This window comes from Balaenoptera acutorostrata, chromosome X (assembly GCF_949987535.1).
Source record: "Balaenoptera acutorostrata chromosome X, mBalAcu1.1, whole genome shotgun sequence".
Taxonomy (NCBI): domain Eukaryota; kingdom Metazoa; phylum Chordata; class Mammalia; order Artiodactyla; family Balaenopteridae; genus Balaenoptera; species Balaenoptera acutorostrata.
The window spans coordinates 72,917,227-72,944,696 of NC_080085.1; positions in this window are offsets into that span (position 1 = coordinate 72,917,227).

Below are 27,470 nucleotides of genomic sequence, written 5' to 3' on the forward strand. Positions count from 1 at the left end.
GCATGGTAGTTCTATTTTTAGTTTTTTAAGGAACCTCCATACTGTTCTCCATAGTGGCTGTATCAATTTACATTATTTGCTGGGAGTTTTTAAAATTACTGCTTCAATTTTGTTACTGGTAATTGGTCTGTTCATACTTCCTACTTCTTCCTGGTTGAGTCTTGGGAAATTGTGCACTTCTAGGAATTTGTCCATTTCTTCTAGGTTTTCCATTTTGTTGGCATATAGTTGCCTGTAGTAGTCTCTTATGGTCCTATGTGTTTTTGTGGCATCGGTTGTGACTTCTCCTTTTTCATTTCTGATTTTATTGATTTGGGCCCTCTCCCCTTTTTCCTTGATTAGTCTGGCTAAAAGTTTATCAATTTTGTTTATTTTTAAAGAACCAGCTTGTAGTTTTATTGATATTTTCTATTGCTTTTTAGTCTCTATTTTATTAATTTTTGCTCTGATCTTTATGATTTTGTTTCCTGCTACCTTTGGGTTTTGTTAGTTCTTCTTTCTCTAGTTCCTTTATATGTAAGGTTAGGTTGTTTATTTGAAATTTTTCTTGTTTCCTGAGGTAAGCTTGATTGCTATAAAATTCTCTCTTAGAACTGCTTTTGCTGAGTCCCATAGGTTTTGGATTATTGTTTTTTTCATTTTCATTTGTCTCTAGGTAATTTGTCATTTCCTCTTTGACTTTTTCAGTGATCCATTTTTTGTTTAGTAGCATACTGTTTAGCTTCCTTGTGTTTGTGTTTTTTGCAGCTTTTTTCTTGTAGTTGATTTCTAGTTTCATATCATTGTCATCAGAAAAGAAAATGCTTGCTATAATTTCTATTCTCTTAAATTTGTTGAGGCTTTTTTTTTGGCCTAGCATGTGATCTCTCCTGGAGAATGTTCCATGTGCACTTGAAAAGAATGTGTATTCTGCTGCTTTCGGATGGAATGCTCTCTATATATCAATTAAGCACATTTGATCTAATGTGTCACTTAAGGCCAGTGTTTCCTTACAGATTTTCCATCTGGATGTTCTGTGCATTGAGTGTTAATGTCCCCTACTATTATTATATTACTGTCAATTTCTTGCTTTATATCCGTTAACATTTGCTTTATGTATTTAAGTGCTCCTATGTTGGGTGCATATGTATTTAGAATTGTTATATCTTCTTGGATTGATCCGTTGATCATGATGTTGTGTCCTTTGTCTTTTGTAACATTCTTTATTTTAAAGTCGATTTTGTGTGATATAAATATTGCTACCCCTGTTTTCTTTTGACTTCCATTTGCATGGAATACTTTTTTTATCCACTCACTTTCATTCTGAATTTGCTTTTAGATCTGATTTGAGTATCTTGTAGGAAGCATATATATGGGTCTTGCTTTTGTATCCACTCAACCACTCTATGTCTTTTGATTGAAGCATTTAATCCTTTTACATTTAAAGTAAATATTGATATGTATGTTCTTATTGCCATTTTGTTAATTGTTTTGGTGTTGTTTTTATAGTTTTTTTTTCATTTCTTCTTGTATTCTCTTCTCTTTTGATTTGATTACTGTCTTTAGTGTTATTTTTTGATTCCTTTTCTTTTTGTGTGCGTGTGTGTATATATATGCATGCATGTGTATGTATGTGTGTGTGTGTATATGTGTGTGTATATATATATATATATATATATATATATATATATATATATATAGTAGATTTTTGGTTAGTATTTACCATGTTGTTTCAATATAGCCATATTAAATCACATACACACACACAGACTAATGCATTTTAAAAACCCTGCATTTGTATTCTCCTCCCCTCATGATTACTATTTTTGACATCATATTTTACATCTAATTGTTCTGTGTATTCCTTAATTGCTTATTGTGGATATAGATGACTTAATAATTTTTTCTTTCAACCTTCCTAATAGATTTCTGTGGGGATGATTTCCTACCTTACTGTATGCTTGCCTTTACTGATGAGCTTTTACATTTTGTAATTTTCATGTTTCTAGTTGTTGCCTTTTGTTTCTTGCTAGGACATGTTCCTTTAACATTTCGTGTAAACCTGGTTTGGTGGTGCTGAACTCTTTTAACTTTTGATTGTCTGCAAACTTTTGATCTCTCCATCAAATCTGAGTGAGAACCTTGCTTGCTAGAGTATTCTTGGTTATAGGTTTTTCCCTTGAATCATTTTAAATATATTGTGCCACTCCTTTCTGGCTCATAGGGTTTCTGCTGAAGAGTCAGCTGATATAGCCTATGGGTATTCCTTTGTAGGTTATTTGTTGCTTTTACATTGTTGCTTTTAATATTCTCTCTTTATCTTTAATTTTTGTCATTTTAATTACAGCATGTCTTGGTGTGTTCCTCATTGGGTTAATCCTGTGTGGGACTCTCTGCACCTCCTAGACTTGGATATCTGTTTCTTTACCCAGGTTAGGGAAGTTTTCAGCTATTATGTCTTAAAATATGTTCTCTGAACCTCTCTCTTCTCTTTCTGGGACCCCTGTAATGTAAGTATTAGTGCACTTGATGTTGTCCCAGAAGTCTCTTAAACTGCCTTAATTTCTTTTCATTTTTTTTTCTTTTTTTCTTTTTTTTGGTTCAACTTCAGTGATTTCAACTTCTCTGTCTTCTAGCTTGATGGTCCATTCCTCTGTATCATTTAGTCTACTGTTGATTTCTTCTAGTGTAGTTTTCATTTCAGTTATTGTATTCTTCATCTCTGTTTGGATGTTCTTTATATTTTGTAACCCTTTGTTAAAAACTTCTAACTTCTCACTGTGTATATCCATGCTTCTCCTGAGTTTTTGGTCACCTTTATAATCACTACTCTGAACTCCTTCTCAGGTAGGTTTCCTATCTTCACTTCACTTAATTCTTCTGGTGTTTTATCTTGTTTCTTCATCTAGAACATGTTTTTCTGCTGCCTTATTTTGTCTAATTTTCTGTTTTTATTTTTATGCGTGTGGTAGGTTAGTTACATTTCTTGACCTTGGAGAAGTAGCCTTCTCTAGGAGATGTCCTATGCATTCCAGAAGCACACTCCCCTGCTAGTGGACAGGGCCGGGACCCAGCTGGTCCCAGGGTAAGGTCTAGCCTACCATGGGCATACTGGATCTGTAGGCTGTGGGACTGTGGTTTTCTTGCATCTGGTGTCTGTCCCCTGGTGGGTGAGGTTGGTCCAGAGGCTAGAGCAGGCTTCCTGGAGGCAGGGTGGGTGCCCAGGTTATTCTGAAGCTTGTGCCTGCCCACTAGTGAGTGAAGCTGGGTCCTGGCCCCTCTGCTGGGCAGAGTCGTGCCTAGAGGCATGTCTAGAGGCAGCTGTGAGTTCAGGAGGTCTTTAGGTAGCCTCTCTACTGATGGGTGTGGCTCTGTCCCCACCCAGTTAGTTCCTTGGCCTGAGGCATCCCAGCAGTGGCACCTACAGGCTGTTGGTTAGGGCCAGGTCTTGGCACTAGTGAGCTAGAGGGAGGATTCCACAATGGTGTCTGCCAGCACCAGTGTCCATGTGGTAGAAGGTGCTCCCAAGAATGGCTTGCATAACTGTCTATTTCCCCAGGGTGAGCTGCAGTTGCCTCCTGCCTCTCCAGGAGACTCTCCAAGGCCAGCAGATAGATCTCACCCAGGTTTAAAGCAAATTACTGCCTTTGCCCTGGAACCTGTTGTGAAGCCGAATGCTCTGTAGGCTCATCTTCCTGGTGCAAGACCCCTAGGCTGGGGAGCCCAATGTGAGGCTCAGAGTTCTCACTCCTGTGAGAGAATCTGTGCAATGTAATTATTCTCCAGTTTTTGGGTTGCCCACCCAGGGGTATGTGACTTGACTATATCATGAGTCTGCCCCTCCTACCCATCTTGCTGTGGTTCTTTCTTTATGTCTTTAGTTGTAGAAAATCTTTTCTGGTAGGTTCTGGTCTTTTACATCAATGGTTGTTTTGCATATAGTTGTGATTTTGGTGTGCTTGTGAGAGGAAGTGAACTCAGGATCTTTTGCCATCAACTTGGCTGATCTCCTCCTCTGTCAGCTTTGATGGGATAAAATGTGTTTCTCAGAGCTAAAGGATGTGCACGTGGCATTTCTTTCTACTATTATTATTGTCATCAATTCTTGAAAGCTCTATACTCTCTAACTACTGAAGATCATATACTAACAAAAAGTAATTAACTATCAACTAGACAAAAGAATTGACTTATTTCATTTCATGAGTGATAATAGCATCTGAAAAGTCTGTGGTTCAAACTTTAATAGAAACATGAGGGGCTATGTTTTTTGGTTCTCAGCATGCTTATAAGATCACAAAGAGTTGAAGTAAATAAATATCTCTTGTGGCACACTATGACCTTCATAGTTTCAAAGGAAATTCAATATCGTAGGGCAAGCTAACACTTGAGAAACCCTTTTGTCAGACACCTTTATTACTTTTTTCATATGTTTAATTAATAAAGAAAATTTCCCATTAGTGTGCTATTATATATGCCTTTAAAATTTTGAAACAAGAGCCTCTCTTTCACAACTTAAATGGCATTATTTGCTATTACTCTGCATGCTAAAATAATCACCAGTTTGGCAATCCTGGTGTTTCATTTCTCAATTCTAGACATTCCCAAAGTATAAGTTACTTGACCTAGTTGTATTGGACTTACTGAAAAAAAGGTTTGCTCTCTGTAAAATGATTTTTAAACAAAAAAAAAGAAAACATATATCTGATATGATTTTCACTCTTTAAAGGAGGTCTAGTGTAGGATCATACAAAAAAAGAATACTATTTAACAATTGTTTAATCTTAACAGAATTTTCAAAAACTACGTTTGAAAAGTCAATTCAAATTTACTTAGAATATCAGAGGGGCTAGCGGTTTGATTTCTTTGAAGTTTCCTTAGGACTGCAATTAGATAGGCCACCATTTAGAATTTGGTGGTTAATTCCTAAAATATTGTGATTCTTTTTGGCATATACTAATTGTATATAAACAATAGTTCTTTTATGCATAATATTTGATATCTTTAACAATACTATACATGGATAAAGCAGGTGTTATTATTATCCACATTTTAGAGAGAAACAAAAAAGAAACCAAGGCTCTGAGACATTTAAGTGATTTGTACAAACTCAGATCTCACACCAGACCTAGATGTCTTTCCATTTCACCACACCAACAAATGGCATGCATCAAAAAATTCCCATCTTTCCCTGTCCCTCCAGGACCAAATACATTTAATAATGTAGTAGAAAGGGAGCACTGAGCATCAGGAGACCTCTGTTTCCAGGATAAGTTCTTCTAATAATTAGCCATGTAATTTTGGGAAACCATTTATGTAAGTTGGCAAATTAAAATATTCTTAACACATTTTTTACTGGAGATGTATTACAGCCACAGGCGTTAGTTTCTGCAGAAATCCCCCAGTCAATAATGTGTTACGACTACAAAGTCAGGAAATATATCCCATTAATTCTTTAAAATTACTGGAAGATGTGTTTCAGCTGACCAAAGATGAATAAAAATAAATAATTCAAGAACAGAGAGGCTGTGGTATAAAAGAACTGACAATGAGGAATGAAACTAGTAAAGTGTAGTTTGTCAAAATAATCTTCATTAATATGGTTATAAACTTAACAGAAAATTTTGAAAAAAATCTTGAAAGATAAAGTATACACCTCAAATAACATTAATTTATTTTAACATTAATGATAATAGTTTGTATTTAAAATTCAAGATTGTAGCAATAGAAGATGAAGAATGTTGGGAAGCAGAAGATGAAAGTAAAAGCATACTTATGTTTATATGTTAAATGTTGGCATTGATACTTTCATTCTGACATCCATAAATAAGAAAACCAGTAGCCATAATTTTCTATTACTTTCTTCTTCATATGCTAAAACCATTTGAAAAAAGGAAAAATGCCCAAATACACATATTACTTTGCCAATCAACAAATGTAAAGCAAGCTTATGTGCAGGCAGTGGATACTACCAAAACAAAGCTATTCATCAGAAATCTGGAAGATGACCTATGATTAGGTTGGTTCGTAATATTTAGAGTGAAACACTAAGGTTGAACATATGAACATATTACATGACAAACTTTACATTAGGATGAGAAGTTATATTAATATGATATTTTCACATAATATCTTATTGGACCCAGGCCAGAAATACTTATAAACTTATCTCTTCCATAATTGAATAAAATTTCCCTGAACCTCAGAATTTCAAAGACTAAAAGGGTAAATCCTTTTTGCTAGGTGTCCTCACTACTTAGTAAATCACAAATTATTTCCTGACCATTAAATGTGGAAGCTAGAGTAACTTCTTCCAAAGAAGAGGCTACATGGGGCTATTATTGCAATTCTGTGGTTATTTCTGATAGCCATTTGATGAGACTCTGGACAAAGTGTGATGAAGGGGAGTGTATGTATACACGTTCGTGCAAAGATGAAATAGGTAAATGAGACAAGTGTCTAATCACTTGAAGTGGTACATTTAATACCCAATTAATAATCTTACAGCTCCTGTATGTTTAAATTATGAGCTCTTAGATAGGACTACACACATTTTACAGGGCTCTGAGATAAATGAAAAGTAAGGATTCCCTTTCCTATCTCTTAGATCTATACACAATCCTGTCCAGAATACAAAGTAGTGTGGGTTTTCCCCTTACAAGATTATACTCTAAAAAGAAAATGAGGTAGATGTACTAATAAGGCAGTAACAGAATTAACATGTCCTAATTATGGACAGGTAATTTTTGCCACATTCTAAAATTACATACCTCAGTATTTCCATGGATGAATCTTACTGTTTTCATACACTTTAGATAATTACTACCATGAGTGATATAAGTATTACCAGAAACAATATGTAAATAATGAAAAGTGTCTGATGGTAATTTTGCATCCCTCTTACATGACTTTGGCTAAATGGTGTTGCTGTTGAACCTATTCCATATTTATAGTGTGTTAGATAAGTGCTGCCTTATATCTTTCCCCCAAACTCCCACTTTAATTTCAGAATGACAAAAAGATGCCTACCAGATTCAGAAAACAAAGTGAACATCTTGAGCATGCTATTGACCGTGTTCTTTTCATGATATCGGAAAGAAGAAGGGCACGTACTCTACATGGCACTTATGAACAACCGCCTTATAACATTCTTACTGCTACTCTTGAACTGATTAATATGGTCAAGATGATACTAAACATTCTGGAAAGGTAATTCCTAATATGTGATCTATAAAGCTTTAAGATAGTTGCATTTTCCCCTCTTTTTCCCCTCTTAAGAAAACTTCTGAATGAATTGGATTTTATTTCCACAGTATCTTTCAAAGACAGTTATAGATTTTTATTGATGCTCTGAATATTTCCCTAGAATGAAGAACACTGTTATATAAGTCCCTTTAAATGATCCAATATTTGATCATCTGACTTTTTATAGAAAAAAATCATTTTACAGAAAAGTTATTTATTTTACAAAGGATTCACTTTTCTACTGCTTCATTAGAAAGAGCACTTGTTTCTCTACAGTCTTTCAGGGATGCATGAAAGTTACAACAGAGTTTTAAATTACCACATCTGGGCAAAATAGGTTTTTTTCATATATATATAAATTGCATTAGGGATATTTTATAAACGAGTCAATCCTATTTTTAAAACTCTGTATTACTAAGAGAAGGCTACAGAAATCAAAAGCTAATGATTTCTAATCTTGTTTTGATAATAATCTGCAGGTAGTATATTAATATTTCAATTTTGAAATTGTCGTTTTTCTCAAAGACTATAGTCAACTCTATATCCTACACACAAATGAAGCATTATATGTATATTTATTTCTAGGCTTTTTGCTTCCCCTATTGGAAAGTATTACATCCCAAAGATAGAGAAATTAGATAGTAAAAGAGGGAAGCATGCTTTTATGATCAAGCAGAGAGGTATAAGAGGGAGAAGTAATGACACTTTTCTCCTCCCTCTTTGTTACTTGCTCTCTTACTGATTATCATTTCTTTTCATTGCAATTCATACTTGATTGACAAACCCATTTTGTTCACATAAAGAAAGGATGAAGTGACTGACCCACTTGTTCAAAAAATTTCAAATTGAATGTTAGAAGAAATTTAGGACATTCATCAGTTCCTCTACTTCCTCTCTTCTGAGCGCCTTACAAATATCTATCTGGTAACAAGCTTAGACAAAGGAAATAATGGAATCCTTGGAATAAATTCAACATAAAGAGAATAGGGAAAAGGATAATGGGCAGACAGCAAAGATAGCTGCAGGACTGGGTAGTGGCAACAAAAAGACCCCCAAAATGAATATAATCTGCTTCACTGATGTTTGATAATTCACAGTATTAAATTTTCTCATTTAATTAAAGTAGTCTCATTACAAAATTCACATCATGGTCTCAGTATTAAGAAGCACTCTTTGGTACAATTTCACTACATCACCAATTTGAGAGCTTTTTTACTTTCATCACTGGAACCAGGGAAGACTAAACGGGGCTTATATTGCTTCCGCAGTATTTTGTATTGAGTAGTCCTTCAGACAATTAGTCAGATTCCTCTTTCATAAATTATATAATCTATACAAAGTGACCTCATATAACAGCTTTTGAATATGGCAGATTTATGGATCATCTTAGCATCTTCTTTTTCCAACTGCTTGAAGATTTTAAACTTCAATTTACAACATAACAGATTCTCATGGTTCTTGCTTAAGAACTAGTGACTATTAATAAGAGTTATTCAAACTGAATAACCATTTTACTAAGCTGAGCACTTATTGAACATTCTATATATTATCTTTGAACACATAAAATATTATGAATGAAATACATTTAAAAAACCAATGATGTGTTTTGCACTGGTCATGGTTGCTATGAAACACCTTAGTACTTTTAAATTTCTTGGCTTTAATTGCTTTTGATTTTCCAAAGACCTCCTAGGAAAGTCCAAATACCTTGAAAATTGTGCCAGGGACTCATCTGGCTCATTTCTGATCAGAGAGTCACATGGATTTTAAGAATTGTTGGGGCTCAGCCTAATTGCATTTCCTATAGATTAATTAAATTTCCCTTATCTGTGTGTCAAGTGGAGGAATTGGAGTATCAGTTGGAGGAATTGTTCCCGCTTTTCTCTCAAGTAATCAAGTAATTGTGTCAGTGGGAAAAATTATCTCTATGGTTTACCCTAAAATTGGCCTAATCTCTGTGTTTCTAAAAGAAAACATGGGAAAGATTCTGTTAAAATGTAAATTTTCCATTATTAGCATTAATTTTTTTTTCAAATTGTAATCCAAAATAGTAATTTATTTGATTTAATCAAATATATGATTTCAGGCCTAAAATTTATTTCAACTTTATTAGAAAGAAGGATATAAATCTGGTGAGTCACCTTGGTGATAGAGATAATAAGTATTTTTCAGAATTGAAATGAATTCAGGAGTTTAATCAAGATGTCATCATGATAAAAGAGGGAAATGTACTTATATGACCTCTTCCCAGGAACAGTTTCCTCTTCGTTAAGTTTTCCTAAAAGATATTATCCTTTTTTGTGAATTACTAGAACTTTTCAACTGAACTACAGTGTACAAAAAATTGACTTTACCAGCATTATAAGCTTAGATACAGATGAGAGAGCTACATTTAAGTTCTGCTTTATTAGTAATAGAATAAACATTTTAAGATTTATTAGAGAAGTTATGGGTATTAAAACGTTCTTAATTATGGTACTACATGGAAATCTTAATCTGTTCAGAAGGATTTCTCTCATTATGTTATATTTCCATTAGTCATTAAAATTTTAAGTGGCTTACTTATTTGAGGTAAACAGATTTGTGACAAAATTTATTGAGGAGGGTAACGTAGTAACTCAAGACCACTTATCAAAGCATAACTACCCAAGATTCTACTTCTAAGGAAATATAAATTGAGCATGTTTCACGTTAAGAATTAAGGGATAGTGTGGGGTGAGGTGGTAGGTGGGTGACCCAATATTTTCTTGCCTATTTGCTCATTTTTTTGGTCCAGAAATAAATAAGATGGAAAAAACTGCCTAGGGAATTTTGCTCACATGTTTCATATCCTGGACATAGTTACAGGAGATTATCCTATGGATCTGGCAGATACTTTTGCCACATAAATTTATAAACTTATTATAAGAAGAGATTTGAATCATTGCCCATGCTCTTATGTGTTTTATAAATAGACCTCCAGAAAATGGCACTTTCATGTAAAAACCAGGGATTGTAATCTCCTAGGAATTTGGGGAAGGAGTTATAAATTACTTTTTCTTGCTAATTCTTAAAACTAAAATTTCACTTCCCATGTGAGAGTAAATACGATTTCAGCATTTTAATGCTTGTTAATTTATTTTACAAATTACATTCTGAAAATTGTTCTCCATTTTTAGATTATAATGCTGATTATTTTCCAAAAAAGTTATGTAGGTTTTATCACCTAATTCAAATTATTACTTGTGATTACATGTCCTCCAAATCACAGAAGTCTAAGAGTTATGCTAGACAAAAGTAATAAACCCAAAAGTTTTCAATTGATTATAGTGCCCTAAGTAAAATATATCTTTTTTTTTTATTTGTGGCAAATAAAATGAATTGCCAGATACAGCCAATCTATTTTTCAAGGGGTAGATAATCTACTTGTGGATTACATACTTAATTAATATTTGATACTTTTCCTTCTTCCTTTTGTTCTTTTCATGTAATCCTTTGTATAGTAAGCTAGCCAAGGAAAGTAAAAAATTAAAAAGTTACCTACTCTGCCTTCCACCTATTGATAGCAACTTGAAAACAGGAATAACTGCTGTAAATTGTGCACCTATCATCCTACCACTTTATCGAGGCCATAGATATATTACATTGATCATCTTCCATGTAAGCTTTCTGTTATTTTTTGATGTAACTTTGTGATGTTTAGAATTTAGATGACCCTTGGCACTTTTACAAAGTGATCTAAAGCTCTACATATTGTGGATTATAATTTTCACTTTCCTAAGGTATAAAGCTGTGGTACTCAGTGAAACTGAGATTGATGGAATCTCTTGTCATCTTTCCCTGGCAGCCCTCCATTTGATTGCATGTCAGAATTTTCCAGTCTGAAAAACCACCTCATTAAACGTATTACATTACTGAAACATTTCTCTGAACAGGTAAGACATAGATTGGTTGTACTGTTCTCCATATACCCCCATATGCATTTATTCATCAAATCTTGTAATTTTATAGTTATATAAAATTATAGATATACAGTTATGTAAAATTATAGATATACTATCTCCAATAGTACCTATATAACTTTTCTTTTCTTTAACATTTCCAGTGCCAACACTGAAATTCAGATCCATAATTTTTTTATATAGAGGTAGAATATTAGTATAGCTACTAATGGATTTGTCAACTCAAATCTCTTTTCTATTCAACTCAAATTTACCACTATTGCTTCATTAGTCTAAAATAACTATTAAACTGATCAGAAACCTTCAAACTTTCACCATTGTCCAGGGAGTGTAGGCTAAACTTGTTAAACTACCATTCACAACACTCCTTAGTCCATACTCATCTATTGTCTTATCCTTCTCTTTTATGTGATCCCTGTACTACCAGTAGGATCTTTTACTCATTCATCCTTAAATGTTTCATATATGATTCCATCTTTATTCTTTTTATCGTAATATTTTCTCCACCTCAAATTTACTACCATGACTTCTTATCAAAGTAACACACTTCTTTTAAAGAGTGGTTAATTCATTCATTTATTTGTTCATACTTCCTTTCATCCATTCATCAATCAAACAAGATGACTCCATTCTTTTGTAGTTACTATTTTCTAGAATTTAACATTGTAAGCTTGATTTAATTCCATAATCATTTGAGGGTTGGCTATATGCAGATACATGTTCTAGGCTTCATTGAAGAGTCATGAGTGAATAAAATAGAATTCTTTCCCTCAAAATTTAGTAGAACAATGAGATATTTAAACAAGTAATGTTTATTTTTTAATAAATATATTGTATCTTAACAATTAGATTTTAATTCTTTTGAGATCAGGGATTATCCTACATTATTTTACATTGATTGTTCAACACAACCTTTTGTACATAGTGTCTAATAAATATTTCATGATGATTAAACATACCAAGGAATCCTGAAGCATTATTCATTAACACAGGTATTGTGTCCACGTGAATTGAATTTCCTTTATCAGAAATGACTTCAAAGACTGGTTATGTGTGGGAATTTTTAATAATAATAACTAATACTTATATAGCAATTATTATTTGTCAGGCACTTTTCTAAGCATTAGATATAATAACTTTTTAAAATCTTCAAATATTCATTTCAAGCCTGTTGACTGGCTGAAATTTCTTCAGGTCACGGTGAATATAATGAGAAGACTAAGAAGAATGCACGTCACAGAGGTCCAACTATTTTCTGCATTAATCTGCAGATGGGTTTTTTGGTTCAAGGGGCCTTTTCTCAGATCAGTGTCTACCATTTCTTGTTTTACTAAGGGAGAAAGAATCATGGGGACTTTTATATCTTACGAGAAGCCACAAAATTAGACTGATGCTTTCAGCAGTCGCTCCAGATTCTTTTTTTTTTTTTTTCAGGCCAACCATCCCACTGAGAAAAATTAGAAAATATGGACAAAATAAACTCTTCTCTTTGAGGGCATCAAAGAGGTTAAGGCAAAGTGCACACATAAATACAAGGCTATGGCAACAGTGAACACAAAGGGATGGAAAAAGATATGCCATAAAAACAGATTTAAAAAAAAACAAACCTGGCCTAGTTCCTAGTTATACTAATATATATATATATATATATACATATATATATATATATATATACACACACACACACACACACACACACACACACACATATACAAAGTACTTACATGTATGTATGTACTTGATACATACACATATACATATATACATATATATGTGTATATATATATATATATATATATACATACATATATGAAGTAAATTTTAGAGCAAGAAACATTGTAAACTAATACTGTATTGCATAATTAAAATTTGCTAAGAGAGCAGAACTTAAGCGTTTTCAACAACAAAAAAGTAATTATATGAAATGATGGATGTGTTAAATTACTTGATTGTGGGAATGCTTTCACAATGTATACGTATACAAATCATTATGTGTATGCTTTGAATATATTACACTTATTTATCAATTAGACCTCAGTAAAGCTGGGGAAAAGGAAGGCAAGAGAAATCACAGTGAGAATTTTAAAATATTTTGAACTGAATCATAATTAAGACATGACATGGCAAACTTTTGACATGAAGTTTAACTTGTATTTAAGGAGGATTCATACCTTTCAATGTATTTAATAGAAAAGAAAAAGAGCTAAAAATCTATAATCTAAATATTCATCTCACAAAGCTACTACAAGAACAGCAAATTAAGTCCAAAATAAATATAGAAAGAATAAAACATACCTAAAATAAATGCAGAAAGTAAACAGTAAGCTAAACCCCTCAAATTTTATTATTTGAAAGTGAAAAACTCTGACCAAATTTTTAAAAACCCACAAATAAAATATTAGGAATGAAAAGGGGATACCACTAGAGATTCTACCTACATAAAGTAGTACATAATACTCTTTTTATATCTTGTATGTGGAAAATTTGACAATGTGCATGAAATAGAAAGATTCCTAGAAAAACATAATGGAAAATTGACATAAAAAGAAACAGAAAATCTGAATTGTCATATACAATAAAATCTTACTAATTAATTGTCATCCCTGCACCAGCAACATTACATCACTGGGATCTTGTTAAGACGGCTGACCCAGGTCTCACACCAACCTACTGAATCAGTATCTAAATTTTAACAAGATCCTCACGTAATTCATATATACATGTATATATATAAATGTTTGGGAAGCATTGTATTAAATACATTGAATCCATAGTTATAAACCTTCACAGAAAGAATGCTCTTGCCTAGATAACTTCATCTATGAATTCTTCAAAACATTTAAGAGTGAAATAGCACTAAACCTATTCAAACTCTGCCAGATAACAAAAAGAGTGAGAGCACTTTCCAACTAATGTTATGAGGCCATTGTAACGTTATTACCAAATTTTATAAGGACATTACAAGAAAGGAAATTTATAGATCAATCTCTCCCATAAACAAAGAAACAGCAATCTCAAAAAATAACAAATTGAGTCCAGTGATACATAAAGATTATAATATATTACAGACACATTAGCATTATTCCAGGAATGCAAGGTCAGTTGAACATTTGAAAACCAATTAATGGAATTAACCAGAGTAAAAGAATAACAGTGAAATATTATATAGCCATCTGAAAAGATGTAGAGAAAGCATTGAGTAAAATTCATCATCTATTCATGATAAAAACTCTCAGCAAGCTTAGAATAAATGGGAATTTCCTTTATTTGATAAACGTTATCTACAAATAAAGTATAGCAAATATCATACTTAATGGTAAAATATTGTAAACCTTCTTCCATGAAATTAGTGATGGTATAAATATGTCCACCATTATTATTTTTATTCCACATTGTATTCCAGGGCCAAGAATATGCAATAGGACCAGAAAAGGAAAGGAAATGTTTAAGTGTGGGAAAGGAAGAAATGAACCTATCATTGTTCTTACATGACAGAACTGTGTACTTGGAAAATTCAAATTATTCTGAAGGTTAAATATTAGAATTGATCAGTGAATTCAGCAAGATTGCTGAAAGTCAAAATACTAAAATCAGTTTCACTTCTATATACTAACTTCAAATAGTTAGAGATGAAATAAAAATCACAATATGCCATTTTCAATAGCATACAAAACATCAAATACCTAGGAAAAATATGCAAAATATATGGAAGATCTCCTTATTGAAACATATAAAATATTATGAGAGAAAGTAGAGAAGGCCTTAATGAATGAAGGAATGTCTCATGTTCATGGATTGGAAGATTCAGTATTTTAAATATATTGGTTCTCTTCAGAATGATCTATAGATTAAATGCAATTCAAATCAAAATGCCAACAGGATTTTTCTGTGTAGATTGACAAGCTGATTCTAAAATGTGTATATGAATTCAAGAAATCAAGATATAGCTAAGTTAATGTAGAAGAATTAGAAGTTGGTGGACTTATACTACTGCATATCAAGAGTTATTATATATCTACATTAAGACAGTTCCATATTGGCAAAAGACAAGCACATAGACCAATGAAGCTGAATAGAGTATAAAGAAACATCTGACACTTATATGGATACTTGATTTATTATTACATGCACTTAGGAGCAGTGGGGCGAGAATGGTCTCTTGATTTCTACCTCACACCATAGTAAAAAATCAGTATTAGGTGGATTGTAAATCTAAATGTCAATGGTAACATATTATGGTAGTTTAACAACTCAAACAATACACAAAAAAAGTATCAATTCTAACCATAAAAGAAAAGATTGATAAATTGGACTTCTGTTCTGTTAATAAAAAGAACTTCTGTCCGTAAATGATATTGAGAGAGTAAAAACACTGGCTACAAAATGTGAGATGGTACTTGAAATCAATATAACCAAGAAAAGATTTAAAACTTGAATTTACAAAGAGCTTTTACAAAGCAATAAGAAAAAAAAAACAACTTACTGAGAAAAGACCTGAATGAACACTTCAGAAAAGGATATACTGAAATAGCAAAAAAAATATGTGGAAAGGTCTTCAATCTTAATCAGGGAAAATGAAAATCAAAACAATGTAGGTAGCACCACACACAAGAAAGACTAAAGTTACAAAGACTGACAATACTAAGTGTTATGGAGGATGTGGAGTAAAAAGTTCTCATACACCGTTTGAGGGAGTATAATTTGGCATAACCACATAGGAAAACAGTTTCAGAGTATCTATTAAATGTGAACATACACATTATATCATACAGCATTTCTTTCCTACGTATATCCAACATAAACATATACATTTGTGCACCAAAATTTACATTCAAAGCAGGATTATTCATTATAGTCCCAAGCTGGAAACAACCCAAAAGTACCTCAACAGTAGCATGGATAAATAAATTATAGTATATTCATACAATAGACTACTAGATGCAATGAAAAAGAGCAAATTATAAATCTTAAAAATGTATTCAATGACAGAAGCTAGACACAGATGAACATATACTGTATTATTTCAATTATATGAAGTTCAATACAACAAATCTAAACCATAGTGTTGGAAGTCAGAGTAGTGGTTACCTTTGGGGAAGGGAGGGTGGTAGTGACTGGAAAGGGCATGAGAAGGGTTTTTACAGTGCAAATTATTTTCTATTTCGTGATCCAAGTGATGGTTTTACGTGTGTTCTCACTTTGTGATAATTCATTTATCCATACAATTAGGATTTGTATACTTTTCTGCATATAGCCTGTATTTTAATAAAACTCTGTATTAAAAGATTTTGCATGTGTGTTCCTCAAAATACTCCATGTCTCCTTTTGGATGTAACTTATCCTTATGTTATTCGTGAGAAGGACACCCCTATAAAGAGGTTTATTACATGCTAGCTTGCCAGAATACATGAAATCCCAATATCAGTAATCATTTTGGGGGGACTCTGGTCCCTGATTTTGCCTAGATTTCATGGTATGCAAATTAGAAGATTTACTTAAACATTATTTTTTGGTCTTGATTTTGAATGGAAATTTTTCCTTAAATATTCGTGAAAATATTTGATTATGTTGTCTAAAGCTTTCCCATAATCTCATATTCATGTTATTTAAGAAAAATATAATTTGTAGGAACCTTTCACCTAGGAGATATAACAGAAGGTATTTCTTTTGCATAGATACGAGTCTAATTTTTCAAAGACCAGTCGTGTTCACAAAAATAAAAGTACTGATTTTTTTCCTAAAATTTCTAAATTTATTTTTGTATTTTCCTTCTGAATACTGATGAATGGCATTGAATACTTAATTGAGGTGGTGATAGTTTTCCAGACAGCTTTGTCTCTTTATTCTTCAAGGAATGTTACAGGGAATATTATTCTATATGTCATAACTACTGTCATAAAAATAGCTAAGTACACCTGGCTATTGTTATACTTGTGCATTCTGATCTATTGTGCTTTCAAGTCACTTTTCATTGATGAAGGGAGGGAAGAAGCAGAAGAGAATAAATTAATTAAATAACTTTTGTTAGGATCATCATTTTAATCCGTGTGGCAAATATTTTATCATCCTTAATGAATCACATTATATTCCAGTGTTAAATTTACATCGTATTCTTCAATTAAAATAAGCAATTTTTCTTTTCATTGTATTGAAAGGCAGGAAAGAACTTTACAAATTTTCAGGTGTTTCAAAAGTAATTGTTATCACATAGTAGCAGTGTTCAGAGTTGCCTAGTTGGTGAAGAATCAGGTTCTCTCACTAAAAATACTTTAAACTATTTCCTGATATAGTTTTTAATATAGAACATTCTTTTTAAAACACAGCTTCATTGAGATAAAATTTATATACCGTACAATTTACCAATTTAAATAGAACAATTATATGCCTTTCAGTAGATTCAAAGTTCTGTAACCATCACTATACATTTTAGAACATTTTTACCATTCTTCGAAATACCCAATCCACATTATCAGTCACTCCCCATCTCCCCATACACTACCACCATCATGACCATCCCAGCCCTAGGCAACCACTAAGCTACTTTTTAATCTCTATAAATGTTCCTGTCGTGTACTTTTCACATAAATGAAATCTTATGTTTGTTTTTTTGTGACTGGCTATTTTCAATTAGGATAATACTTTCAAGTTTCATACATGTTGTATCATGCATCAATACTTCGTGCCTTTTATTAAAAACTAAATTTTATTTATTCATTCATCAGTTGATAGACATATGGGTTGTTTCTACTTTGTGGCTTCTATGAGTAATGCTGCTGTGAACTTCATATACAGGTTATTAGGTCATGTGTTTTTATGCCTTTTGGACATATACCTAGGAGAAAAATTGCTAGGTCAAATGGTAACTCTGTGTTTGACTTTTCGAGAAAGTGTTAAATTGTTTTCTAACGTGTCTACACCATTTTACATTCCCACCAACAGTGTATCAGGTTCCAATTTCTCCATATCCTGGTCAACATTCATTGTTGTTGTTGTTTTTAAAATTAGTTATCTATTTTATACATATTAGGGTATATATGTCAATCCCAATCTCCCAATTCATCCCACCACCACACCACGCTCCCTCTTTCCCCCTTTGGTGTCCATACGTTTGTTCTCTACATCTGTGTCCCTATTTCTGCCTTGCAAACACTCATTGTAATATGGCATTTTTATTATAGCCATCTCACTGAAGGTGTGAAGTGCTATGCCATTGTGGTTTTGATTTGTATTTCCCTGTTGGCTAATGATAAGGGCACTTTTAGCCATTTTTATATTTTCTTTGGAGAACTGTCTGATCACATATTTTGCCCATTTTATAATTGGCTTGTCTTTTCATTACTGACTTGTAAGGATTCTTTATATATTCTGGATACAGATCCCTTATCAGATATATGATTTGCAAAATTTTTCTGACATTCTATAGGGTTTCTTTCACTCTTGATGATGTTCTTTGAAGCACAGAGGTTTTTAATTTTTGATGAAGTTCAATTTCTTTGCTTTTTTCCTTTGGTGCTTGTGTTTTTGGTTTTTCATATTAGAAACTATTTTCTAAACTAAGGTCATAAAGATTTATGCTTATATTTTCTACTAACAGTTTTACAGGTGTAGCTCTTATATTTAAATGTATGATCAATTTTGTGTTTATTTTTTGTATGGTGTGAGGTAGGAGTCCAGCTTCATTCATTTGCGTGTAGAACCCAGTTCTCCTAGCACCATTCGTTGAAAAGACTATTATTTCTTCATTGAACTGTCTTGGTACTATTGTTGAACATCTATTAACTGCAAATGTAAGGATGTACTTCTGAACTCTCATTTCTGGGCTACTAATCCATGTGTATACCTGCATGCCAGTACCACACTATCTTGGCTACTGTAGCTTTGTAGTAAATTTTAAAATTGATTAATTATGAGTCCACCAACTTTGTTTTTCTTTTTAAGGATTTTTTTCACTATTCTATATATTTTGCATTTCCACATGAATTTTGTGACTAGCTCACCAATTTCTGCCCCCCCAAAAAAGAAGTAGCTAGGATTTTGGAAGAGATTGCATTGAATCTGCAAGTCAATTTGAGCAGTATTGCCATCTTACCAATATTAACCCTTTCATTCCATGGACAAGAAATATCTTTCCATTTATTTAGGTCTTATATAATTTCTTTTAACAATTTTTGTATTTATTGGTATACAAGTCTTGTACTTGCTTGTTAAATTTATTCCTAAGTATTTTGTTCTTTTTGGTGTTATATTAAATGGAATTTTCTTCTTAATTTCATTTTCATATTGTTTATTGCTAGTGTATGAAAATAAAATAGATTTTTATATATTGATCTCGTATCTTGCAACATTGCTGAACTCCTGTACTAGTTCTTATACTTTTTTAGCAGATTCCTTAGGATTCTCTATATACAAGATCATGTCCTTATTCATGGTTTATAATCTGTTTAATTATTGTGGGAATTGGTTTGCTAGTATTTTATTGAATAATTTTATGTCTATATTCATAAGGGATACTAGTCCATAGTTTTCTTATTATATCTATGTCTGATATTACTATCAAGATAATTCCAGCCTCATAGAATGATTTGCGGAGTGGGTTTTTTTTTCTCTTATATTTTTTGGGACAGTTTGTAAAGGAGTGGTATTAATTCTTTTTTAAACATTTGGTACAGTGTACTAGTGAGCCATCTGGTGCAGGATTTTTCTTTCAGTGACTCAATCTCTTTAGTTGTTATAGATTGTTCATATTTTCGCTTTCTTCTTGAGACAGATTCTATAGTTTGTATCTTTCTCAAATTTGTCCATTTTATTTTATTTACCTAATTTGTTGGCATACAGTTCTTAATATTTCCTTATAATGCCATTTACTTCTGTAAGGTCAGTAGAAATAGCCTCTTTTTATTTCCAATTTAGTATTTTCAGTTCTCTATCTTTTTTTTTTTGATAAGTCTAGCTAAAGTCTTGTAAATTCTGATGATCTTTTCAAATACTCAAATTTTAGTTTGTTGATTATCTGTATTGTTCTTCTCTTCTCTCATTCATTAATTTCTTTATTTTCCTTTCTTTTTATTGAAATATAGTTGATGTACAATATTATGTTAGTTTCAGGTGTAGTGCATAGTGATTTACCTTTTTCATACATTATGAAATTGATCACCATGATAAGTCTAGTAACCATCTGTCTCCATACAAAGTTATTACAATATTATTGACTATATTCTTTATTCTGTGTATTACATCCCCATAATTTTATAACTGGAGGTCAGTATCTCTTAATCCCCATCTCCTATTTCACCTCTGCCATCAGCCTCCCCTCTGGAAATCACCAGTTTGTTCTCTGTATCTATCAATGAGTCTATTTTCATTTTGTTTTGTTTGTTTGGTTATTTTGTTTTTTAGATGCCACATATAAGAGAGATCATGAGGTATTTTTCTGTTTCTGTCTGGCTTATTTCATTTAGCATAATACCCTCTAGATGCATCCATGTTGTTGCAAATGGCAAAATTTAATTCTTTTTCATGGCTGAGTAATATTCCATTATATAGATATAGATAGATAGATAGGGAGTAATATCTCATTTTATAAATATATAGATACACCTCTCTCTCTCTCTTTCTCTCTCCATATATATATATTTATATATATATCACACTTAGGTTTCTTGTTTCCATATCTTGGCTACTGTAAATAATGCTGCAATGAACATATGGATGCATATTATCTTTTCAAATTAGTGTTTTTGTTTTCTTTGGATCAGAAGTGAAATTGCTGGATCACACGTCTGTTCTAGTTTTAATTTTTTGAGGAAACCCCATACTGTTTTCCATAGTGTCTGCATCAAGTTACATTCCCACATACAGGGCACAAGGGTTCCTTTTTATCTACATCCTCACCAACACTTGTAATTTGTTGTCATTTTGATAATAGCCATTCTGACACGTGTGAGGTGGTATCTCCTTGAGGTTTTGATTTGCATTTTTCTGATGTTAGCAATGTTGAGCATCTTTTCATGTGTCTGTTGGTGATCTGTATGGCTTCTGTGGAAAGATGTCTATTCAGGTCCTGTGCCCATTTTTAAAATTAGATTGTTTATTTTTTGATGTTGAGTTGTATAAGTTCTTTGTATATTTTGGATATTAAACACTTATTGGATATATCATTTGCAAATGTTCTCCCATTCATTAGGTTGCCTTTTCATTTTGTTGATAGTTCCATTCAGTGTGCAAAGGCTTTTTAGTTGGATGTAGTCCCATTTGTTTATTTTTTCTTTTGTTACTCTTACCTGAGGAGACATATCCAAAGAAGTATTACTAAGACTGATGTCAAAGAACATACTTATGTTTTCTTCTAGGAGTTATATGGATTCAGGTCTTACATTTAAATCTTTAATCCATTTTGAGTTTATTTGTATATGGTGTGAGAAAGTAGTCCACTTTGATTCTTTTGCATGTAGCTGTCCAGTTTTCCCAACACCATTTATTGAAGAGACTGTCTTTCCACAATTATAATATCTTGCCAGTTTTGCTGTAGATTAATTGACCATCAAAGCATGGGCTTATTTATGTACTGTCTATTCATTCCATTGATCTATGTATCTGTTTTTGTACCAGTACAATACTGTTTTCATTATTGTAAATTTGCAGTATAGTTCGAAATCAGGGAGCTTGATAACTCCAGTTTTCTTCTTTGTCAAGATTGCTTTGGTTATTCAGGGTCTATTGTGTTTCCAAACAAATTTTAGAATTATATGTTCCAGTTCTGTGAAAAATGCCATTGGTATTTTGATAAGGATTGCATTGAATTGACAGATCACCTTGGGTAGTATGGTCATTTAAACAATATTAATATTAATATTAATATTAATACAGTATATTTTTTCATTTGTTTGTCTTTTCTTCAGTTTCTTTTATCAGTATTTTATAGATTTCAGAGAACAAGTCTTTTACTTCTTTCATTAGATTTTTTTCCTATGTATTTTATTTGATGCAATTGTAAATGTGATTGTCTTCCCAATTTCTCTGTCTGAAAATTCATTATAAGTGTATAGAAAAACAGATTTCTGTATATTTATTTTGTATCCTGAAACTTTATGGATTTTATTTATTAGTTCTAATAGTTTTTTGATAGCTTCTTTGGGGTTTTCTATATAGAACCATGTCATCTACAAACAGTGACTATTTTACTTCTTCCTTTCCAATTTGGATTCCTTTTATTTCTTTTTCTTTTCTGATTGCTGTGACTAGGAAATCCAATACTTTGTTGAATAAAAGTGGGCAGTATAGGCATCCTGATGTTAGATGAAATGCTTTCAGCTTTTCACCATTGAGTACAATGTTGTTGGTGGGTTTGACATATATGGCCTTTATTATGTTGAGGTATGTTCCCTCTATAACCACTTAGTTGAGGGTTTTTATCATGAGTGGCTGTTGAATTTTGTCAAAAGTTTTTTCTGCATCTATTGAGATGATCATGATTCTTATGCTACAGTTTGTTAATGTGTTGTATCATGTTGATTCCTTTGTGGCTATTGAACCTTCCTTGAATCCCTGTGATAAATCTTACTTGATCTGTAGTATTCTTTTAATGTATGGTTGAAATCAGATGGCTAACATCTCTTTGAGGATTTTTACATCTATGTTATCCGTGATATAGTCCTCTAATTTTTGAGTGGTGTCCTTGTATTGTTATGGTATCAAGGTGATATTGGCCTCATAGAATGAGTTTGGAAGAGTTCCTTCCTCTTCAATTTTTGGAATAGTTTGAGAGGGATAGGTGTTAACTCTTCTTTAAATGTTTGGTAGAATTCATCCATGAAGCTGTCTAATCCTATATTTTTGTTGCTGTTGTTGGGTGATTTTCTTTTTTATTGCTTATTCAATTTCATTACTGGTAATCAGTCTTTTCATATTTTCTATTTCTTCCTGATTCAGTAATGGGAGATTCTATATTTCTAGGAATTTATCCATTTCTTTTTGGCTATCTATTTTATGGGTATATGATTGCTTCTTGTAGTCTCTTATGAGCTTTTGTATTTTTGTGGTGTCAGTTGTAAATTCTCTTTCATTTCTGATTTTATTTATGTGGGCCCTCTCTTTTACTCGATGAGTCAGGCTAAAAGTTTCTCAATTTTGTTTATTTTTTCAAAGAACCAGCTATTAGTTTCTTTCTTCTTTTCTATTGTTTTTCTTAGTCCCTATTTCATTTATTTCTGTTCTGATATTTATGATTTCATTCTTTCTACTAACTTTGAGTTTTGTTTGTTCTTTTTCTGATTCCTTTAGGTATAAGGTTATATTATTTATTTGAATTTTTTTTTTTATTTCTGAGCTAGGCTTATATTATTATAACCTCAAGTCTTGGAACTGCTTTTGCTGTGTCCCATAGATTTTGGATTGTTGTGTTTCCCTTTTCATTTGTCTCCAAGTAAATTTTTTATTCCCTCTTTGATTTCTCCAGTGACACATTGGTTGGTTAGCCTCCATTTGTTTGTGTTTTTTGCAGTTTTTTTCTTGTAGTTGATGTCTAGTCTCATAGTGTTGTGATCAGAAAAGATGCTTGAAATGATTTCAGTCTTCTTAAATTTACTGAGATTTGTTTTGTTGCCTAGAATGTGATCTATACTGGAGAATGTTCCAAGTGCAGGTGAAAATAATATGTATTTTGCCACGTTTGGATGCAATGTTCTGTACATATCAATTCGTTTCATCTGATCTAATGTGTCATTTATGCCACTGTTTCCTTATTGATTTTCTGTCTGAATGATATGTCCATTGATGTAAGTGAAGTGTTAACATCACCTATTATTATTGTGTTACTGTCAATTCCTTCCTTCATATTTGTTAATGCTTGCTTTATATATTTAGGTGCTCCTATGTTGTGTGTGTATATGTTTACAATTGTTATATCTTCCTGTTTGATTGATGCCTTTATCATTATGTCTCTTGTTACAGTCTTTGTTTTAAAGTCTGTTGTGTCTGGTATAAGTATTGCTACCCCAGCTTTCTTTTCATTTCCATTTGCATGGAATACCTTTTCCTTACCCTCACTTTCAGTTTGTGTGTGTCTTAAGATCTAAATTGAGTCTCTTGTACGTAGTATGTAGGTGAGTCTTGTTTTTGTTTTTTGTTTTTTAAAATTAATTTAGCCACATTATGTCTTTTGACTTGAGCATTTAGTCCATTTACATTTAAAGTAACTGCTGATGGGTAGGGTATAGACTTTCTGCCATTTAAAAATTATTTTCTGGTTATTTTTGTAGTTCTTTTTATTTCTTTATTCTTTTGCTCTCTTCCCTATGGTTCTCTTTAGTGCTATTTTTGGATTCTTTTCTCTTTTTTGTGTGTATCTATTTTATAGTTTTGGTTTGTGGTTAACATGAGTTTCATATATAACTATATACATGAAATAATCATATAATCATATAATATACATATGATTAAGTTGATGATATCTTAAGTTTGAACACATTCTAACAACCTTGCATTTTTATCCTCTCCCTCATTTGACATCATATTTTACATCCTTTTGGCTTTTGTTTCACTTAACTACATGTTGTTGATATTGATGATATTACCACTTTTGTCTTTTAACCTTCCTACTAGCTTTATAAGTGGTTGAACTGCTACCTTTACTGTATGCTTGCTTTTTCAGTGGGAATTTTCTTACATAATTTTCATATTTTCCAGTTGTGGCTTTTTTTTTTTTTTGCTTAAGTAAGTCCCTTTATCACTTCTTATAGAGCTGGTTTAATGGTACTGAACTCTTTCACCTTTTGCTTATCTGTAAAACATTTTATCTTTCTTTCGAATCTGAATGATAGCCTTGCCAGGTAGAGCATTCTTGGTTTTAACTTTTTTCCTTTCATCACTTTTAATATATAGTGCCACTCCCTTCTGTCATGCAAAGTTTTTGCTTTAGAACCAGCTGTTTTTATTATGGAAGTTCCCTTGTTTGTAACTATCTGTTTCTCTCTTGATGATTTTAAGAGTCTGTCTTTATCTTTCATTTTTGCCATTTCAATTATAATGTGTCTTGGTGTGGACCTCTTTGGATTTATCTTGTTTGGGACAGTCTGTGCTTCCTGGACTTGGAAGTCTGTTTCCTTCCCCAGGTTAAAGAAGTTTTCAGCTATTATTTCTTCAAGTGGATCCCTTTCTCTCTCTCTTTTCCTTCTGAGACCCCTATAATGTGAATGTTAGTGTGCTTGATGTTGTCCCAGAAGTCACTTAAACAGTTCTCATTTTTTGAAATTCTTTTTTTCTGTTCAGCTTAGGTGATTTCCACTACTCTGTCCTCCAGTTTGCTGATCTATTCCTCTATATCATCTAATCTACTGTATATCCCTTTTAGTGTATTTTTTAAAATTTCAGTTATTTTATTTTTCATGTCTATTTGGTTCTTCTTTATATTTTCTAACTCTGTTAGCTTCTCAGTGTGTTCATCTATTCTTCACCCTTGTTTATTTGCATCTTTATGATTATTACCTTGAACTCTTTCTTAGGTAGAGTGTTTATCTCTCCTTCATTTAGTTCTTTTTCTTAGGTTTTTTCTTGTTCCATAGTTTGGAACATATTCCTCTTTCTTTTCATTTTGCCCAGTTCTCTATTTTGATTTCTATGTGTTAGGTAGGTCAGTTATGTCCCTGATCATGGAGAATTGGCCTTATATAGTTGATGTTCTATGGGACCCAGGAGTATGCTCCTTTCTCATCATCAGATTTATATATTCTAGGAGTATTCCCTACAGTATGTAGGGGTACATGTGCCCTTTTGTTGTGGTGGAGCTCCCTACTGGGGGCACACTGGTAAGTGGGGCTGACCTCCACACTTGTTGGCTGTGAGGTTGTGCCTTGTGAAGTGGATGTGTGCCAGCTGGAGGGTGGGACCAAGTCCCTGCATGACTTGTGTGCCGTCTGTTGGGGCATGGAGCTGGTGTTGGTCCTGCTGGTAGGAGGGGCCAGGTTACTTTGCTACTGTTTGTGTCACCTGGAGGGGCACAGGGCTGGTGCTAGCCCCCTAGAGGGCAGGGTTTTGTCCACACACAGCTCTCACATATGGTCTGGGTAGTGGGGGAGGCTCAGGGCCTGGTCCCTGGCACTAATAGCCTAGAGGGAGGATTCCAGATTGGAGATTTCTAGTGCTGGTGCTATCACGGTAGAATGAGCTTCCCAAAATGGCTGTTAGCAGTGTCTCAGTCTCTGGGGGCACTGTCAATTGCCTCCTGTGCCTCCAAGAGGCTCTCCAAGATCAGCAAGTGGGCCTGACTGAGGCTTTTTTCAAACTATGCCTCTGAAATGGGACCTGGAGTGTGTGAGACTTTGCACATGCACTTTAAGAGTGGAATCTCTGTTTCCTATAGCCCTTTGATCTCCCAAACTTAAGCCCCACTGGTTTTCAAAGTCAGGTGTTCTGGGGGCTTGTTTACCTGGTGCAGGACTCCTGGGCTGGGGTGCCAATGTGGGGCTCAGAACCCTATCTCCTTGGGGAGGACCTCTTCTATTGGGCTATTCCTCTCATTTATAGATCAGCAACCCAAGGGTGTGAGTCCTAACTATACAGCATCTCTGCCTCTCCTGTCTCCTTGTAGTTCCTTCTTTATGTGTTCCACTGTATATAACTTTTTCTACTAGTCTTCATGTAATTCTTATAGATAGTTGCTCTGTAAGTATTTGTAACTTTGGTTTGTCCAGGGAAGGAGGTAAGTTCAGATACTTCCTACTCTGCCATCTTGACCACCTTCCATTATTTCATTAATTTTTGCTCTAAACATTATTAATTATGAGACATTCTTAACTGCTTAAGTCAATCAGTCAATCAATACATGTGCTTCTTGAATGCAACATGCATGTATATTCCCATTTTAGGTATTATGAATATAGATTCATCATGATTCTTGATTTCAGGAATTTTGAAACATGAAAGATGTATTCAAAGGAATTTGCTTATATTATAGGCATTTGCAGGAATAAAGGGTAAGGGCTCACAGTTATGAGACTTCTATAAGACTGTACATTGGGTAGTAATTGTACCAATTCCTCAGGATGTTTGTATTTATGTATTAATTTAGGTACATCACATGTTCTATGCTATTTACTTGAGGGTGTCAGTGGACAGACATTGAGTGCCACGTGGCACAACCACAGTCTGTAGGTGGATTTTTTTTTTTAATTTTCCACATGCTGAAAACATTTGGAATGAAAATCAGAATGCCTTCAGCTGAACTTGAGTAATTTTATAAAGCTATTGGTGCTTGTAAGTATAGGAAGAACAGAAATTTAAGCATGTGCTTAAATATTAATAAAATAATGTTTG